We start from the raw sequence: 15651 nt of genomic DNA, 5'->3' as shown, positions 1-15651 counted from the left end.
TCAACTCTTCACATGAGGTGGCCAAAGTACTGGAGTTTCAGCTTTAGCATCATTCCTTCCAAAGAAATCCCAGGGCTGATCTCCTTCAGAATGGCCTGGTTGGATCTCCTTGCAGTCCAAGGGACTCTCAAGAGTCTTCTCCAAGACCACAGTTCAAAAGCATCAATTCTTCAGTGCTCAGCTTTCTTCACAGTCCAACTCTCACATCCATACATGACCACAGGAAAAACCATAGCCTTGATTAGATGGACCTTTGTTGGCAAAGTAATGTCTCTGCTTTTGAATATGCTATCTAGGTTGGTCATAAGTTTCCTTCCAAGGAGTAAGTGTCTTTTAATTTCATGGCTGCAGTCACCATCTGTAGTGATTTTGGAGCCCAAAAAATAAAGTCTGACACTGTTTCCACTGTTTCCCCATCTATTTCCCATGAAGTGATGGGAACAGATGCCATGATCTTCGTTTTCTGAATGTTGAGTTTTAAGCCAACTTTTTCACTCTCCTCTTTCAATTTCATCAAGAGGCTTTTGAGTTCCTCTTCACTTTCTGCCATAAGGGTGGTGTCATCTGCATATCTGAGGTTATTGATATTTCTCCTGGCAATCTTGATTCCAGCTTGTGTTTCTTCCAGCCCAGCATTTCTCATGATGTACTCTGCATATAAGTTAAATAAGCAGGGTGACAGTATACAGCCTTGACGAACTCCTTTTCCTATTTGGAACCAGTCTGTTGTTCCATGTCCAATTCTAACTGTTGCTTCCTGACCTGCATACAAATTTCTCAAGAGGCAGGTTAGGTGGTCTGGTATTCCCATCTCTTCAAGAATTTTCCACAGTTTATTGTGATCCACACAGTCAAAGGCTTCGGCATAGTCAATAAAGCAGAAATAGATGTTTTTCTGGAACTCTCTTGCTTTTTCCATGATGCAGCGGATGTTGGCAATTTGATCTCTGGTTCCTCTGCCTTTTCTAAAACCAGCTTGAACATCTGGAAGTTCACGGTTCACATATTGCTGAAGCCTGGCTTGGAGAATTTTGAGCATTACTTTACTACCGTGTGAGATGAGTGCAATTGTGCGGTAGTTTGAGCATTCTTTGGCATTACCTTTCTTTGGGATTGGAATAAAAACTGACCTTTTCCAGTCCTGTGGCCACTGCTGAGTTTTCCAAATGTGCTTGCATATTGAGTGCAGCACTTTCACAGCATCATCTTTCAGGATTTGAAATAGCTCAACTGGAATTCTATCACCTCCACTAGCTTTGTTTGTAGTGATGCTTTCTAAGGCCCACTTGACTTCACATTCCAGGATGTCTGGCTCTAGGTGAGTGATCACACCATCATGATTATCTGGGTCGTGAAGATCTTTTTTGTACAGTTCTTCTGTGTATTCTTGCCACCTCTTCTTAATATCTTCTGCTTCTGTTAGGTCCATACCATTTCTGTCCTTTATCAAGCCCATCTCTGCATGAAGCCTACCATAATCTTTGTCCAAGGAGCCTGTATGATGAGCTTAAAAAGATCCAGAGACTATCTTCCTATCAGCAGCGACTCGCCTAGTGTTTTGTACATGGAAATGGAATTGAATTAAAAGGTGCTGAGAGATTTCTGTAACACGAGATGTCAACGTGATAGACCACAAACATACTGAAAAAGGCAACACTGACTCGTTTTTCACACCGTGGAAAAGAACTGAAGTCCCATCCTAATTTATCAAACCTTTCTGTTTCTGGCAACAAAGCAGAATTCACAAAATCAAGATTCCAAGGTGATGTGTTTTCCTCTGGCGAAAAGTACAGATGAGTCAGACGCCGTCATTGCTGTTTGAGACAAATGGTCAGGTGGGCTTCTCAGCCTGCGTGAACATCCTTCTGAGCAGCTCCCATGCTGCGAAGCGGGAGTGGGGAGGTCTCGGCTACCTGCTTTAGCTCCTCACTGTATCCCCAGATGCTGACACAGTTCCTGGCACAGTGGGAGAGCTCAGGGTGAATCTGTACTGAAGGTCAATGCAAAGTCTAAGGGACGTCTCGGCGTACTGGGAGGGGGAAGAAGAATTAACCTATGTTGAACCTCCATGGAGCACCAAGCTTAGTGCTGGGCTTACAAAGCCGGATTGAGGACAGCTACAAAATGTGCAGGGCCCAGTGCAAAATGAAAATGAGGGATGCCTGCACCTTGTTCAAAACTTATTAAGAATTTCAGGATGGTGACAGCAGAGCATTCAACCAAGCATAAGGCCCTTCTGAGTAGGAGGTCTCACGTGACTCAGAAGTTGCCCGCTCCAGAAGCCGGCCTCGGGTGAAATAGAAAGTTGCTATTATCCGGGGACTGTGGGTTCAGGGGACAAGACAAAGGCATACTCAGTGATGATTTGATGCTGCATGTTTGGTGAGGATGGCATGGGATGCTATGAGAGCAAAGACTCATTTAGATCTCACACACGTATTTCAATCTCTCTTTTTTCTTTTAGTCTAAAACATTTTTTGAAAGGTTTTTTTTTTTTTTTTTTTTGGCTGTACTGTATCTCTATTGAAGCGTGTGGGCTTCTCTCTATTTGCGGTGTTCGGGCTTCTCAATGCAGTGGCCGCTCTTGTGGAGCGCAGGCGCACTGGGGCTGCAGTGGTTGTGGCCTGCGATCTCAGTTGCCCCGAGGCCTGTGGGATCTTCCTGGATCGGGGATCGAACCTGTGTCTCTCGTAATGGCGGGAGCATTCTTAACCACTGGACCACCAAGGAAGCCCTAGCCTGAAATATTTTTAAAATATCACCTGCTTGGGAATTCCCTGGCAGTCCAGTGGTTAGAACTCGGTGCTTTCACTGCTGTAGCCCAGGTTGAGTCCACGGTGGGGGAACTAAGTAAGATCTCACCAACTGCAGAGCATGGCCAAAAAAAATTCACCTGTAAACAGTTCTGTTGTAATATAATTCACGTACCATAAATTCGATTCACCCATTGAAGTACAATTCAGTAGCCTTTGGTATATTGATAGGGATATGCAACCATCACCACAATCAATATTAGAACATTTTCATGACTCCAAAAAGAAACCCCATATCCATTAGCAGTCACTCTCCATTTTCCTCCATCTCTCCCAGCCCTAGGCAACCTAATCTGCTTATTGATTTTCCTATTCTTAGGAGTAGAATTGCTGGGTTATATGGTAATTCTATTTCTGAATTTTTAAAAAAGCAGCTTTATTGAGATGTAATTAACATGCCATAAAATTTACACTCTTAAAATGTACAATTCAGTGGTTTTTAGTATATTCACAAAGTTGTGCCACCACTAATATCTAATTCTAGAACATTTTTATCACCTCCCCCTCCAAAATCTTATATTCCTTCGCAGTCATTCCCCATCTCCTCCTCCTCCAGACCCTGGCAACCATTCATCTGCTGGCTGACTCTATGGATTTGCCTGTTTGGGAAATTTCACATAAATGGAATCATAGAATATGTGGCTTCTATCCCTAGTTTCTCTCACTTGGTATAATGTTTTCAAGGTGCATCCATGCTCTAACATGTGGATAATCTGCTTTTTATAGATGAGGAAGCCAAGACTCTGGGAAGCTAAGTCATTTGCTCAAGGCCACATAGGTGACAAATGGCAGAACGGTTGGGGTGGCCAACCATTCCAGTTTGCCCAGGACTGTCCCTATTTTAGCCTTGATTGTCTCATGTCTTGGCAAATCCCTTAGACTTGAGCCACCTAGAACAGCTGGTCACCCTAGAAGGATTCAGCCTAGCTTGCCTGTGATACAACTGAAATGGCTGTAAGGGATAAAGATGTCCAGTATCCTTCAAGTGGAAGGAAACCAGCATCTCCTAAAATAATATAGAAAACTCAGACATTATCTCAATATCACCTAAATCAATCTCTATTCTCCTTTCACTTATTTAAGTCTCTTAAAAAAAGATATTTTCTATTTGGCTGTGGCAGGTCTTTGTTGCATCACAGGGCTCTTCAATCTTTGCTGCAGCATGTTCGGTCTTTCTAGTTTCCTGACCAGGGACAGAAGCTGGGCCCCCTGCATAGGGAGCACAGAGTCTTAACCACTGGACTTCCAGGGAAGTCCTCTCTCTCTCTCTCTCTTTTTTTTTTTTTTTCGAAAAGTTTTAAGTTTCCCATTAAGTTGAAAGAAAAAATAGTTCAATAAACTTCCTAAATTCTTTACATGCATGCATGCTAAGTCGCTTCATTAGTATTCAACTCTGTCTAACTCTATGGACTGTAGCCCGCCAGGCTCCTCTGTCCATGGGATTCTCTAGGCAAGAATACTGGAGTGGGTTGCCGCACCCAGCTCCAGGGGAATCTTCCCGACTCAGGGATCGAACCTGCATCTCTTATGTCTCCAGCATTGGTAGGATGGTTCTTTAACACTAGTGCCATCTGGGAAGTCCAAATCCTTTACATAGATTTACCAGTTATTAACAGCTTGCCACAGTTGCCTCCGCATGCAGAAACACACACACACACCATATTTCGTTAAAAAGTAGGATGGAGCTATCATGACACTTTATCCTTAAATATCTCAATATGTATCTCCTAGAAAAAGAACATTTTACCAAATAAGATAGTACCCCTACTATCACACGTTAAAAAATTAACATTAATTCAATAATGTACTTTAATATTTTATCTATATTCAGATTTCTCCAAAGGTCTTTGAAATTTCTTTTCTAGTCAAATTTTACCCCTTCAATCCAGAATCTAAGCCAAGTTTGCTGTGCATGCTCAGCTGCTAAGTCATGTCAGATTCTTTGTGACCCCATGGACTGTAGCCCGCCAGACTCCTCTGCCCATGGGATTTCCCATGTAAGAACACTGGAGTGGGTTGCCATGCTCTCTTCCAGAGGATCTTCCTGACCCAGGGATCGAACCCACATCTCCTACGTCTCCTCCTCTTGCATTACAGGTGGATTCTTTACCACTGAGCCAACAGGGAGGCCCTACATATTGCAACTGGTCATTATCTCCTTAGTTTCTCTTAGTCTAGAAAAGTCTCCACCTTTTGGGTTTTCCATGATGTTGAATGTTTTAAAGAATCCTAGCCAGTTGTCTCGCAGGTTTTTCTGAATTCTGGATTTGCCTAATTGCTACCTTACGGTTAGATTCAGGTTAAACATTCCAAAAAGAATTCTTCATAGAGGGTATTGGGTACCTGTTAGCGCACAAGATAAGAAGGCTGTCTATTATCTTGTCATTGGTAATGTCAAGTATTAGCTCTCGGTTAAGATGGTGTTTGACCAATCTTTCCATGGTCAAGATACATTTTCCTTTTGGAATTATTAATTAATCTAGAGGATGCTACTTTGAAATCATATGATTATCTTGTTCCCCAACATTCCTTCACTCAAAGACTTTAGCATTCATTAATGATCCTACCCTGAGCCAACACTGGCAATTGCAACTCTCATTCTATCGTTTATCTATATATTAGCTGATATGCTTGTGAATCATTGTGGACTCACAATTTTCTTTTTACTTTTCTGTTAATGTGTTACAATCTATACCATCGTTTTTTGTTTTTTTGTGTGTGCTGAAATTGTCCAAAATTTGGCAATTTTCTAGCTTTTTTTTTTTTGGGTGCTGAAATTGTCCAACATTTGGCAATTTTCTAGCTTTTTTTTTTCTTCTGGTGCTGAAATTGTCCAAAATTTGGCAATTTTCTAGCTTTTTTTTTTTTGGGTGCTGAAATTGTCCAAAATTTGGCAATTTTCTAGCTTTTTTTTTTTTTTTTTGGTGCTGAAATTGTCCAAAATTTGGCAATTTTCTAGCTTTTTTTTTCTTCTGGTGCTGAAATTGTCCAAAATTTGGCAATTTTCTAGCTTTTTTTTTTTCTTTGGTGCTGAAATTGTCCAAAATTTGGCAATTTTCTAGCTTTTTTTTTTCTTCTGGTGCTGAAATTGTCCAAAATTTGGCAATTTTCTAGCTTTTTTTGCTTTTAAAAAACAAAATTTGAAAGATCTTTATAATAACCTAATGTATATGTCACAAAATCTGGTAGCTTTAGGGGCCATGAAACTTTAAAATGTTTAGAATATACTCATATATTTTTAACTACTTTTGGGATAGTCTGTTAACATAAAATATTTGCTACCTAACTAGTTCAAAAAGAATCTATCAACAGTATCTTTGATTTTCTTAGAAGCTGTATTGTAGAACATTTTCTTTGAAGTTGATGTGGATGTATTATAAATAGGACTTCCTAGGAAAACCAATGAATTTTGATCTTTACATATTATTTGGGTTTGTATCAAGATTTAGAATGTCCTTAGCCCAACTCTTTAAAGAGGCATAGGAAGAGTTGGAAAACTGATACAACTACATTAGATGCCAGAAATTTCATTTCCTGAGCAGTGGTGATGAAGTGTGAGACTAGAAGCAACCTCTAAATAGCCCCAAATAGATAGGATTGGGTTGGGTTGCAAGAAATAGAAAACCAGGTAATAATGGCTTTGCCTCTCAGGGAAATTTTTTTTTCTTCTCAGGTAATAAGAAACCCAAAAGTGGTAAGTTATGGGCTAGTGAAACTGGGGCTTCCCTGGTGGTCCAGTGTTTAGGACCCCGAGCTTCCATTGCAGGGAAACTAAGGTCCCAAACACTCCTCAGTGCAGCCAAAACAAGAGCAACAACACATGGTTAGTGCTAGCTGCTCGGTGATATCATGGAACCTTCCTTTTTCTTTATACTCCACCGTTCTGTCTCTTGCTTTTGTCCTCATGGTTTTGAAATGCTGCAGAACAGCTAAGGTATTATGTCTGTGTTCTGGGTTAGGAAGAAAAGAGAAGGGATATGAGGTCAGACTGAATCAGTGCCTGTTAGGAAATATTCTTTGAAGCCCCCAGCAGGTACTTGGATTTATGTCTTGTTGGTCAGAATTGGGACATATGGCCCCTTTCCCAGCAAGAGAGTCTATAGTAGAAGAAAGGAAAGGAGAAAGAGGCTTTAAAGAGCTTCAGTAACCAATACACGGGCTTCCCAGGTGGTGCTAGTGGTCGCCTGCCAATGCAGGAGACATAAGAGACATGGGTTTGATCACTGGGTTGGGAAGATCCCCTGGAGAAAGGCATGGCAACCCACTATAATATTCTTGCCTAGAGAATCCCATGAACAAAGAAGTAAGACAGGCTACAGTACATAGGGTCACAAAGAGTTGGACACGACTGAAGTGACTTAGTACGCACACACGAAAATACCCAGCATCTACAGCCATACAAATAGCTAGGCATCTTTAGTTGAGATTTCATAAACACGAAAGAGTCAGACATGACTGAGTGACTAATCACTTTCAAACATACATCAGAAGAAATTAACATGGACATACTGCCTCCTATTCATAAAGCAAAAAAATTTTGAGCATCTTCTATGTACTATTATCTCATTAAAAATAAAAAGATGAAAGTGATATTGCTTAATTTGTTCTCTTTAGAACACACTTATGAAAGTTCCAAGTAGTAAAGCCTAGGACTCAGGAAACAAACAGGTGTGTTCAGTTTTATGTTGTCTCTTTACAACAGATTCAAATGCCAACAAACAAGCATTTAATCACTCTATTGAGATAACTGGCTCAGTCGATGGTCTCCTGTATAAATAATTCTCTTTGTGAAAAAATTTTCCTACACTAAATTCATATGCAGACAGCCTTGCCAAACTAACTTCAGTAGCTAAAATTATTTCCAATGTTTATAGGAACTTATTTAAGTTTACTGGGCTTCCCTGATAGCTCAGTTGGTAAAGAATTGGCCTGCAGCGCAGGAGACCCCAGTTCGACTCCTGCGTTGGGAAGATCCCCTGGAGAAGGGATAGGCTACCCACTCCAGTATTCTTGGGTTTCCCTTGTGGCTCAGCTGGTAAATAATCTGCCTGCAATGTGGCAGACCTGGGTTCGATACCTGGGTTGGGAAGATCCCCTGGAGAAGGGAAAGGCTACCCACTCCAGTATTCTGGTCTGGAGAATTCCATGGACTCTATAGTCCATGGGGTCGCAAAGAGTTGGACATGACTGAGTGACTTTGGTGGCTCAGATGGTAAAGCGTCTGCCTGCAATGTGGGAGACTTAGGTTCGATCCCTGGGTCAGGAAGATCCCCTGCAGAAAGAAATGGCAACCCATTCCAGTACTCTTGCCTGGAAAATTCCATGGACCGAGGAACCTGGTAGGCTACAGTCCATGGGATTGCAAAGAGTCAGACATGACTTAGCAACTTCACTTTGTTTATGTTTACAGAATAGTTATGATCATTTGTATTCTACTAAATGATAATAGTGGAGAAGGCAATGGCACCCCACTCCAGTAATCTTGCCTGGAAAATCCCACGGATGGAGGAGCCTGGTGGGCTGCAGTCCATGGGGTCGCAAGTTTGAGTGAACTCCGGGAGTTGGTGATGGACAGGGAGGCCTGGTGTGCTTCAATTCATGGGGTCGCAAAGAGTCGGACACGACTGAGCAACTGAACTGAACTGAACTGAACTGAAGGCTGCTTTGCAACTGTAACTGGAAGAGTTGAACAATTTTGTGGGAGACCATACAGCCCTCAAAGTCTAAAATATTTATTCTCTGGCCCCTAATAGAAAAAGTTTTATCATTACTTAGCACATATTAAGTGCTCAACAAATGCTTCTTGATTTATTGAATGAATACATTCAAGACTTTGCAGCTGGATCTGAAAAACTAACAGATGAACAAAGTCTAAAAGCAAAGCATTTTATACTTCCCCAATTTATCTGGTATTTGCCTGTTTGATGGTAGTTTGCTATTGTTGACAAAAGACCACAAGCCTTGCCGGGATCATGTTGGTGCTTTGAGATTCCAGAATGCAAATTTCTCTGGGTCCAGCTTTTCAAAGAGTTGGTCTTTGGGCTAAATATGTCTCACCAACATGTTTTATTTGGCCCACACAATGCTGCTGTTTGTTTTCAAAGCGGCATTAGCTGCCAACATTTAAAATAAGGGGACTTCACATAATAATTCAAAGTTCCAGCTTCTCTTTAAAATTTGAAAGATCAGGCAGTACAGGTACACATATTGGTTAGGGCCATAACCACTTGTGGCTGAGTAGCTGTTCCCTTCTTGGATGGGGTAAGTGCCCTCCAATTACCACAATCCCCACTGCTCCTTATAGCCTGACCCTGGGCTGCCCTCATCCAGGTAATTTATCTACCTGGCCCTTCTGCAACATTTGTATCTAGGATCCTTACTCCAGAGGCCTATCATTTGCTACAAAGTTCCCTGAATTACAACACTAGCTATACATTTACTTGGTTTTCCTGGCTTGAAAACAGATTGGTACATCTGAAGACAAAACAGGGAAGAACAGCAATGCTCTTAAGACCATTACCTTCATTCCAACTAGAAGGCAGGTCATTCTCCCACCCCGCTCTTTCCTTTTTCAAACCAGCCTGAAGACTCAACCTGCTTTCCGTTCAGCTCTTGGGCTTCATCCACCCCCTCCATCTCCTGCAGCTGTTTACCTCAAACCCGGGAGTGCAGTCTCCCCAGTTCCTTGCTTCCTGTCTGCCCTGGAAAACAAACACCTTGGCCCTTTTTTGTTTTTAGAGTTTAACTGCTAATCACTACAGGGAAACAGACAGGAAATAACATAAGGAGGAAATTACAAAGCTTAAAAAGCGCTTACAGTTCTAACAGTCATAGTCCTTCTGGAAGTACTCTATTTTTACTCTCTCTTGTTGCATTCTCATAGATGAAGGATTGTAAGGGCCTAAAGTGATACTGAAACTGAAGTCGCTCAGTCGTGTCCAACTCTTTGCGACCCCATGGACTGTAGCCTACCGGGTTCCACCATCCATGGAATTCTCCAGGCAAGAATACTGGAGTGGGTTGCCATTTCCTTCTCTGGGAGATCTTCCCGACCCAGGGATTGAACCCGGGCCCCACATGGTAGGCATTGTAGGCAGAGGCCTAAAGACTACAGTAAACAAATGGTTTACTTTCCTGATGCTTGAAGGCAGGAGGAAAAGGGGACGACAGAGGATGAGATGGCTGGATGGCATCACCGACTCGATGGACGTGAGTTTGAGTAGGCTCATGAAGGACAGGGAAGCCTGGTGTGCTGCAGTCCATGGGGTCGCAAAGAGTCAGACATGCCTGAGCAACTGAACTGAACTGAACTGAAACAAACGGTGCTGAAGTATCACCTTGATAGCAGAGGAACCGTTAGGTGGCAGCACAGGGCATATCTTTTCCAGTCTTCCCACAACAGGCTGGCAGATGTGAGGCACCCAGTTGTCTAGGATGGGACAACTGAGCACCATATCAGGGCAAGCCTTTGGGCTGAGATCAGGCAGAGGTTAAGAGCCAAGAGGCGCCCAGGCATGCTGTGCCCTCAAGGAGCCAGGTGTGGAATTCTTGTCTCCTGTGCCTTCCCCTGATACGTTGATTAGAATCACACACTTTAAGGAATGATAAGATTCTTCCTGGCTTCCCAGGCGGTGCTAGTGGTAAAGAACCTGCCTGCCAATGGAGAAGACGTAAGAGACGTGGGTTTGATCCCTGGGTCGGGAAGATCCCCTGGAGGAGGGCACAGCAACCCACTCTAGGATTTGTGCCTGGAGAATCCCATGGACAGAGGAGCCTGGCAGGCTGCAGTCCACGGGGTCACAAAGAGTCGGACACGGAGGCAACTTGGCATCAGCAAGAATCTTCCAGACCAACATCTTGATTTTATGACGAGTAAATCGAGGTCTCAAGAGATTTGACTTGTCCTAGCTGTCTGCAGTTTCAGTGGTGTCAGCTTATCTTTCTGATCTGTCCCTCTGGTTTAAAAGCATTTATTGAGGTCTACTTAGAAATAAAGACTGATTTTACTCATTTCAAAGGTGAAACGAAAAGGGGCATTTTGCCTCTAACAGAGCAAGACTTTATATAGGAAACAGAGACTTACTGGATACAGGTAAACACAAGTGAGCTTTGTTTCTGCTTCTGCTTACCTAAGCCATCGGGGAGAAAAGTGAGGGCCCCTATTCCAGAAGGGGAGTTGCAGCTCTCAGCCCTCTGGGCGGGCTGGTATGTGCTCCCTTCCGTGGGACCAGATAGTGTAACTGTGACTCTTATCAAGAGTGGCCTAGGGAGAGTTCCCTGCCAGTCCAGTGGTTAACACTTCACCTTCCAATCCAGGGGCTGTGGGTTAGTTTCCTGATGGGGTAGCTAAGATCCCACATGCCAAAAAACCAAGACATTAAACAGAAACAATGTTGTAACAAATCTAATAAAGACTTTAAAACATGATCCACATTAAAAAAAAAAAAAAAAAGTGGCCTAGGGACTTCCCTGGTGGTCCAGTGGCTAAGATGCCACGCTCCCAGGGAAGGGGGCCCAGGTTCAATTCCTGGTCAGGGAACTAGATCCCGCAAGCCACAACTAAGAGTTTGCATTGGGCAACCGAACAGCCGCTGTGCTGCAATAAGACCTAGCACAGCCAAACTAACTAAATACTTTTTTTAAAGGGATTTTGCTTAAATGAAAAAGAGTGGCCTAGCATGGCAGGGCTGGGCCATGCACACCCAGTGCTCGCCCATGCTCTCAAATTACTTCAGTAAAACCACCCATATTCCTAGAATTGAAACACAAATCCAAACTGCACTGTAATAAAAGCATGTCCTCAGGCTCTAAATGGTTTAGAGAGCAGCCTAGTGATCAAAGGATAAGGCCTTATTGGGAAGTAACTTTTGCTTGAAAGGGTCAGGCCTCAGTACAGGAATTTTCCCAGAACTACACCTAATAGAAAGTTGAACTTGTTTACTTTGAAACACCTTACTGGGTGTTAAAGGGCCTTGCCACTCAAACTGTGGTCTTCCAACCAGAAGCAACACCTGGAAAAATGTTTGAGAATAGAGAATATTGGGTCCAATCCATCCCTGCTGAATTAGCCTCTCCATTTTTAGCAAGATCCCTTATTGATTCTCCTGAATATTCAAGGGTGAAAAATGCAGCTTTAGGGCACTTTTTAGAAGAAAGATCCCAAACCACCAACACCTCCCTCTACTCTAATAGTCCCTACCTCAAGGAGCTTATAGATGGGTTTAAGAGTTCAAACCACACATGTGAAAAATGTCATGAAAATAACCATTTACAAATGTATTATTAACACCATAGGGACTGCCCTAAGACATACATTTTGAGAGGGTGCAAGATGATGATTATCTTCCCAGCTGGGTCAGTGGTAGATAATCCGCCCGCAATGTACAAAACTCGGGTTTGATCCCTGGGTCAGGAGGATCTCCTGGAGAAGGAAATAGCAACCCACTCCAGTATTCTTGCCTATGAAATCTCATGGACAGAGGAGCTTGGCAGGCTACAGTCCATGGAGTCATAGAGTCAGACACGACTTAACGACTAAACAACAAAAAGAATGATTACAGGTGAGAGCGGTCACCCTGGGCAGTCTTCCTCAGAGTGGTGAAATTTGGATAAGTATGTATGAATGGAAAGGGACAGGGAAAGACCTTCTAGAGGACAGGTCAGGGGCAGATTATAAATTCTAGGCAGTGGCCTCCAGACACTTTATTATCTTATGCAGGTCTCCTGACTCTCACTGGATCCTTCCAGCCTGCCACGTGTTGCTGTGGCTGCACACACAGCTAATCTTATCTCATGTTACAAATTTTGGTTTAATCAACAGTTTTCATGGGAATTCTTCAAGGGTTCTCACCAACAGGCAAACATTTTTTTCCTTCAGATTCAAAAGGCAACAGGTCCTCACCCCTTTCTCGGATAGTTGGCTGTGATTTCTAACTCTTCTTTTATAATCAGGTAAAAGGAAATTCCTTACATGTACACTCTCCCAAATTGCTGGAGCCTTTAATGTGGTGCAAATCTTCCCTGTAAAGCTCTTAATCAGATCTCATAAACGATTAGCACAGTGTGTTTACAATTTCTCGATGAAGTTAATCATCCTCGAAAGCCAGGAATTAACAGGAAAATGGGGAACGTAGTGGTTTCCCTGTCTTAACATCTAGATTTACTTTGCAAAGCAAAAGTGATAGCACCGAAGATGAAATCCAGAGTTTCAGTGTTTATTTTCCGAATGAGCTGGTATGATTGTAACCCTCTTCTTGTCACACATAGTGTATCCAGTAAACCAGAATTGTTCCCAGAATTAAACAACTCTTTGTGACCCCATGGAGTACACAGTCCATGGAATTCTCCAGGCCAGAATACTGGAGTGGGTAGCCTTTCCCTTCTCCAGGGGATCTTCCCAATCCAGGGATCAAAGCCAGCTCTCCTGCCTTGCAGGCGAATTCTTTACCAGCTGAGCCACAAGGGAAGCCCAAGAATTAAACAGTGGGGATGAGGTGGAGGGTATGAGAGTGCCTCCACTAGATGAAACCATGTAAGAAGCCCTCTCTCCCACCCTTATCTCCAACTTCCTGAAGAGGCACAAGTAAACTGGAGACTCCAGAAGAGAAATATGATCAGTAGGAGGAGATAATGTTGTCGTTGTTTAGTCGCTAAGTCGTGTCTGACTCTTTTGCAGCCCCATGGACTGTATGTAGCCCGTCAGGCTCCTCTGTCCATGGGATTTCCCAGGCAAGAATAGTGGAGTGGGTTTACCATTTCTTTCTCCCAACCCAGGGATCGAATACGAGTCTCCTGCATTGGCAGGCAGATTCTTTACCACTGAACCACCAGGGAAGCTTATAAGCTTTAAATAATTCTTTAGATAATTAAATAATTCTTTAAACCCTTTAAATAATTCATTGCTACTGCTGCTACTAAGTCGCTTCAGTCGTGTCCGACTCTGTGCGACCCCATAGACAGCAGCCCACCAGGCTCCCCTATCCCTGGGATTCTCCAGGCAAGAACACTGGAGTGGGTTGCCATTTCCTTCTCCAATGCATGAAAGTGAAAAGTGAAAGTGACATCGCTCAGTCATGTCCGACTCCTAGTGACCCCATGGACTGCAGCCCACCAGGCCCCTCCGTCCATGGGATTTTCCAGGCAAGAGTACTGGAGTGGGGTGCCACTGCCTTTAGACCCTTTAAATAATTCTTTAGAATAGTTCCACCATAAGCTCAAGGGCCCTTCGCCTTGTCTGAGCCCTGTTAGAGGTCCCTGAAATCAGGATGGAGCTGAGTCTGTCGGGTGGGTGTCTGCCTCTTGGCCTCAGGGCTGCAGACTCAGGGCTGACTGAGCCTATCAGTCATCTCTGTCAGAGCCTATCACCAAGGCGCTTGTCACCAGCTGCCCAGCACATGGGGGAAAAACACTTCCTATACTCACAGAGATAATTTGGGTTGATAGGAATAGCATCAGGGAAGAGAATGGCGTCACCAAATCAATACTTGAGCTTTGTGAATTAATATCTTTCTTGGCTCTGGCTCTCTGTTTATATCCAGGAGGCCATTGCTCCCAGACAGAGATGCTAAATGGAACAGACGTTTCGCTCCAAACAACAGCAAATTCCCTTTCCTTAACGAGGAGTTGACTTGAGGCTTAACATATTAAAGAAAATTCACTTAGTACATCCACTAGCTGTGAATTTTATCATTTTCCTTGTGGCACACTACTAGGAAATAGTGTGGATAAGCTGGGAAAATAAGGAGCTGCATGCCTGGCATGAATGCTGGTCATAAGAACGAATCTTTCTACTCCCATGTTCGTAGCAACACTACTCACCATAGCTAAAACATGGGAGAAACCCACATGTTCACTGATGGATAAATGGGAAACAAAATACAATATATATACAGAATGGAATATTACTTAGCCTTCAAAAGGGAGGGAATTCTTTTTTATAATTTTTTAAAATTCATTTATTTGGCTGCATCGGGTCTTAGTTGCAGAGGTCTTAGAGAGCAAGCAGCTCTCTAGTTACAGACTTAAGTTGCCCCACGGCATGTGGGATCTTAGTTCCCTGACCAGGGATCACACCCACAACCACTGTATTGGAAGGTGGATTCTTAGCCAGGGAAGTTCCCAAAATGAAGGAAATTCTGATACAAGCTACAGCATGGATGAACCTTGATGACATTATGCTAAGCGGCAGGGGGGCGGAGCCAATCACAAAAGCAAAATACTGGATGATTCCACTCATAGGAATCTAATTTCCTGGCCTCAGCACTTACCTAAGCCTTAGTCCATCTCTAGGCTCAATTCTAGACAGGTGTTTCTAACAGCCCATGGGACTTCCCCATCTAAGGTCATGTGCGTATCTTGAAGGCAGTATGTCTTATCTTTCCTCTCAAACCTGTTCTTCTATTACCTACTGTAGTTAGTGGAACCCTCATTTCCCTAGTGGCCCTGGCAATGGGAGTTACTGTTTAGTGGATACAGAGTTTCAGTTTGGAAAGATGAAAATGTTCTAGAGATAGATGAGTGTGATGGTTGTACAACAATGTGAATGGACTTATTGCTACTGAATTGTACACTTCCAAATTGTTAAAATGATAAATGTATATTATGTATATTTTGTCCCAATGGCACAAAAACAATGAACCTGTCACCCATCAGCCAGAGAGCGAGCCCTGCATCTCAAGGGATCTCAACCTCACTGGCTCTAAGGAGATTTCTTGGAAATGTTTGAAGTGAAGTGAAGTGAAGGGAAGTTGCTCAGTCATGTCCCACTCTTTGCGACCCCATGGACTGTAGCCTACCAGGCTCCTCCCTCCATGGGATTCTCCAGGAAATGTTTAGTAAA

The 15651-nt window shown here is 43.1% G+C and overlaps 1 long non-coding RNA gene across 1 annotated transcript in view; it reads right to left on the bottom strand.

Moving 5' to 3' along the window:
* Window positions 1–15651, bottom strand: part of LOC133231703 (uncharacterized) — a 95970-nt gene that overhangs the window by 63624 nt on the left and 16695 nt on the right. The gene's annotated exons all lie outside the window — the stretch shown is intronic.

The sequence above is a fragment of the Bos javanicus genome, chromosome 19 (assembly GCF_032452875.1).
Source record: "Bos javanicus breed banteng chromosome 19, ARS-OSU_banteng_1.0, whole genome shotgun sequence".
Taxonomy (NCBI): Eukaryota; Metazoa; Chordata; class Mammalia; order Artiodactyla; family Bovidae; genus Bos; species Bos javanicus.
This window is presented reverse-complemented; position numbering and strand designations above follow the sequence as displayed.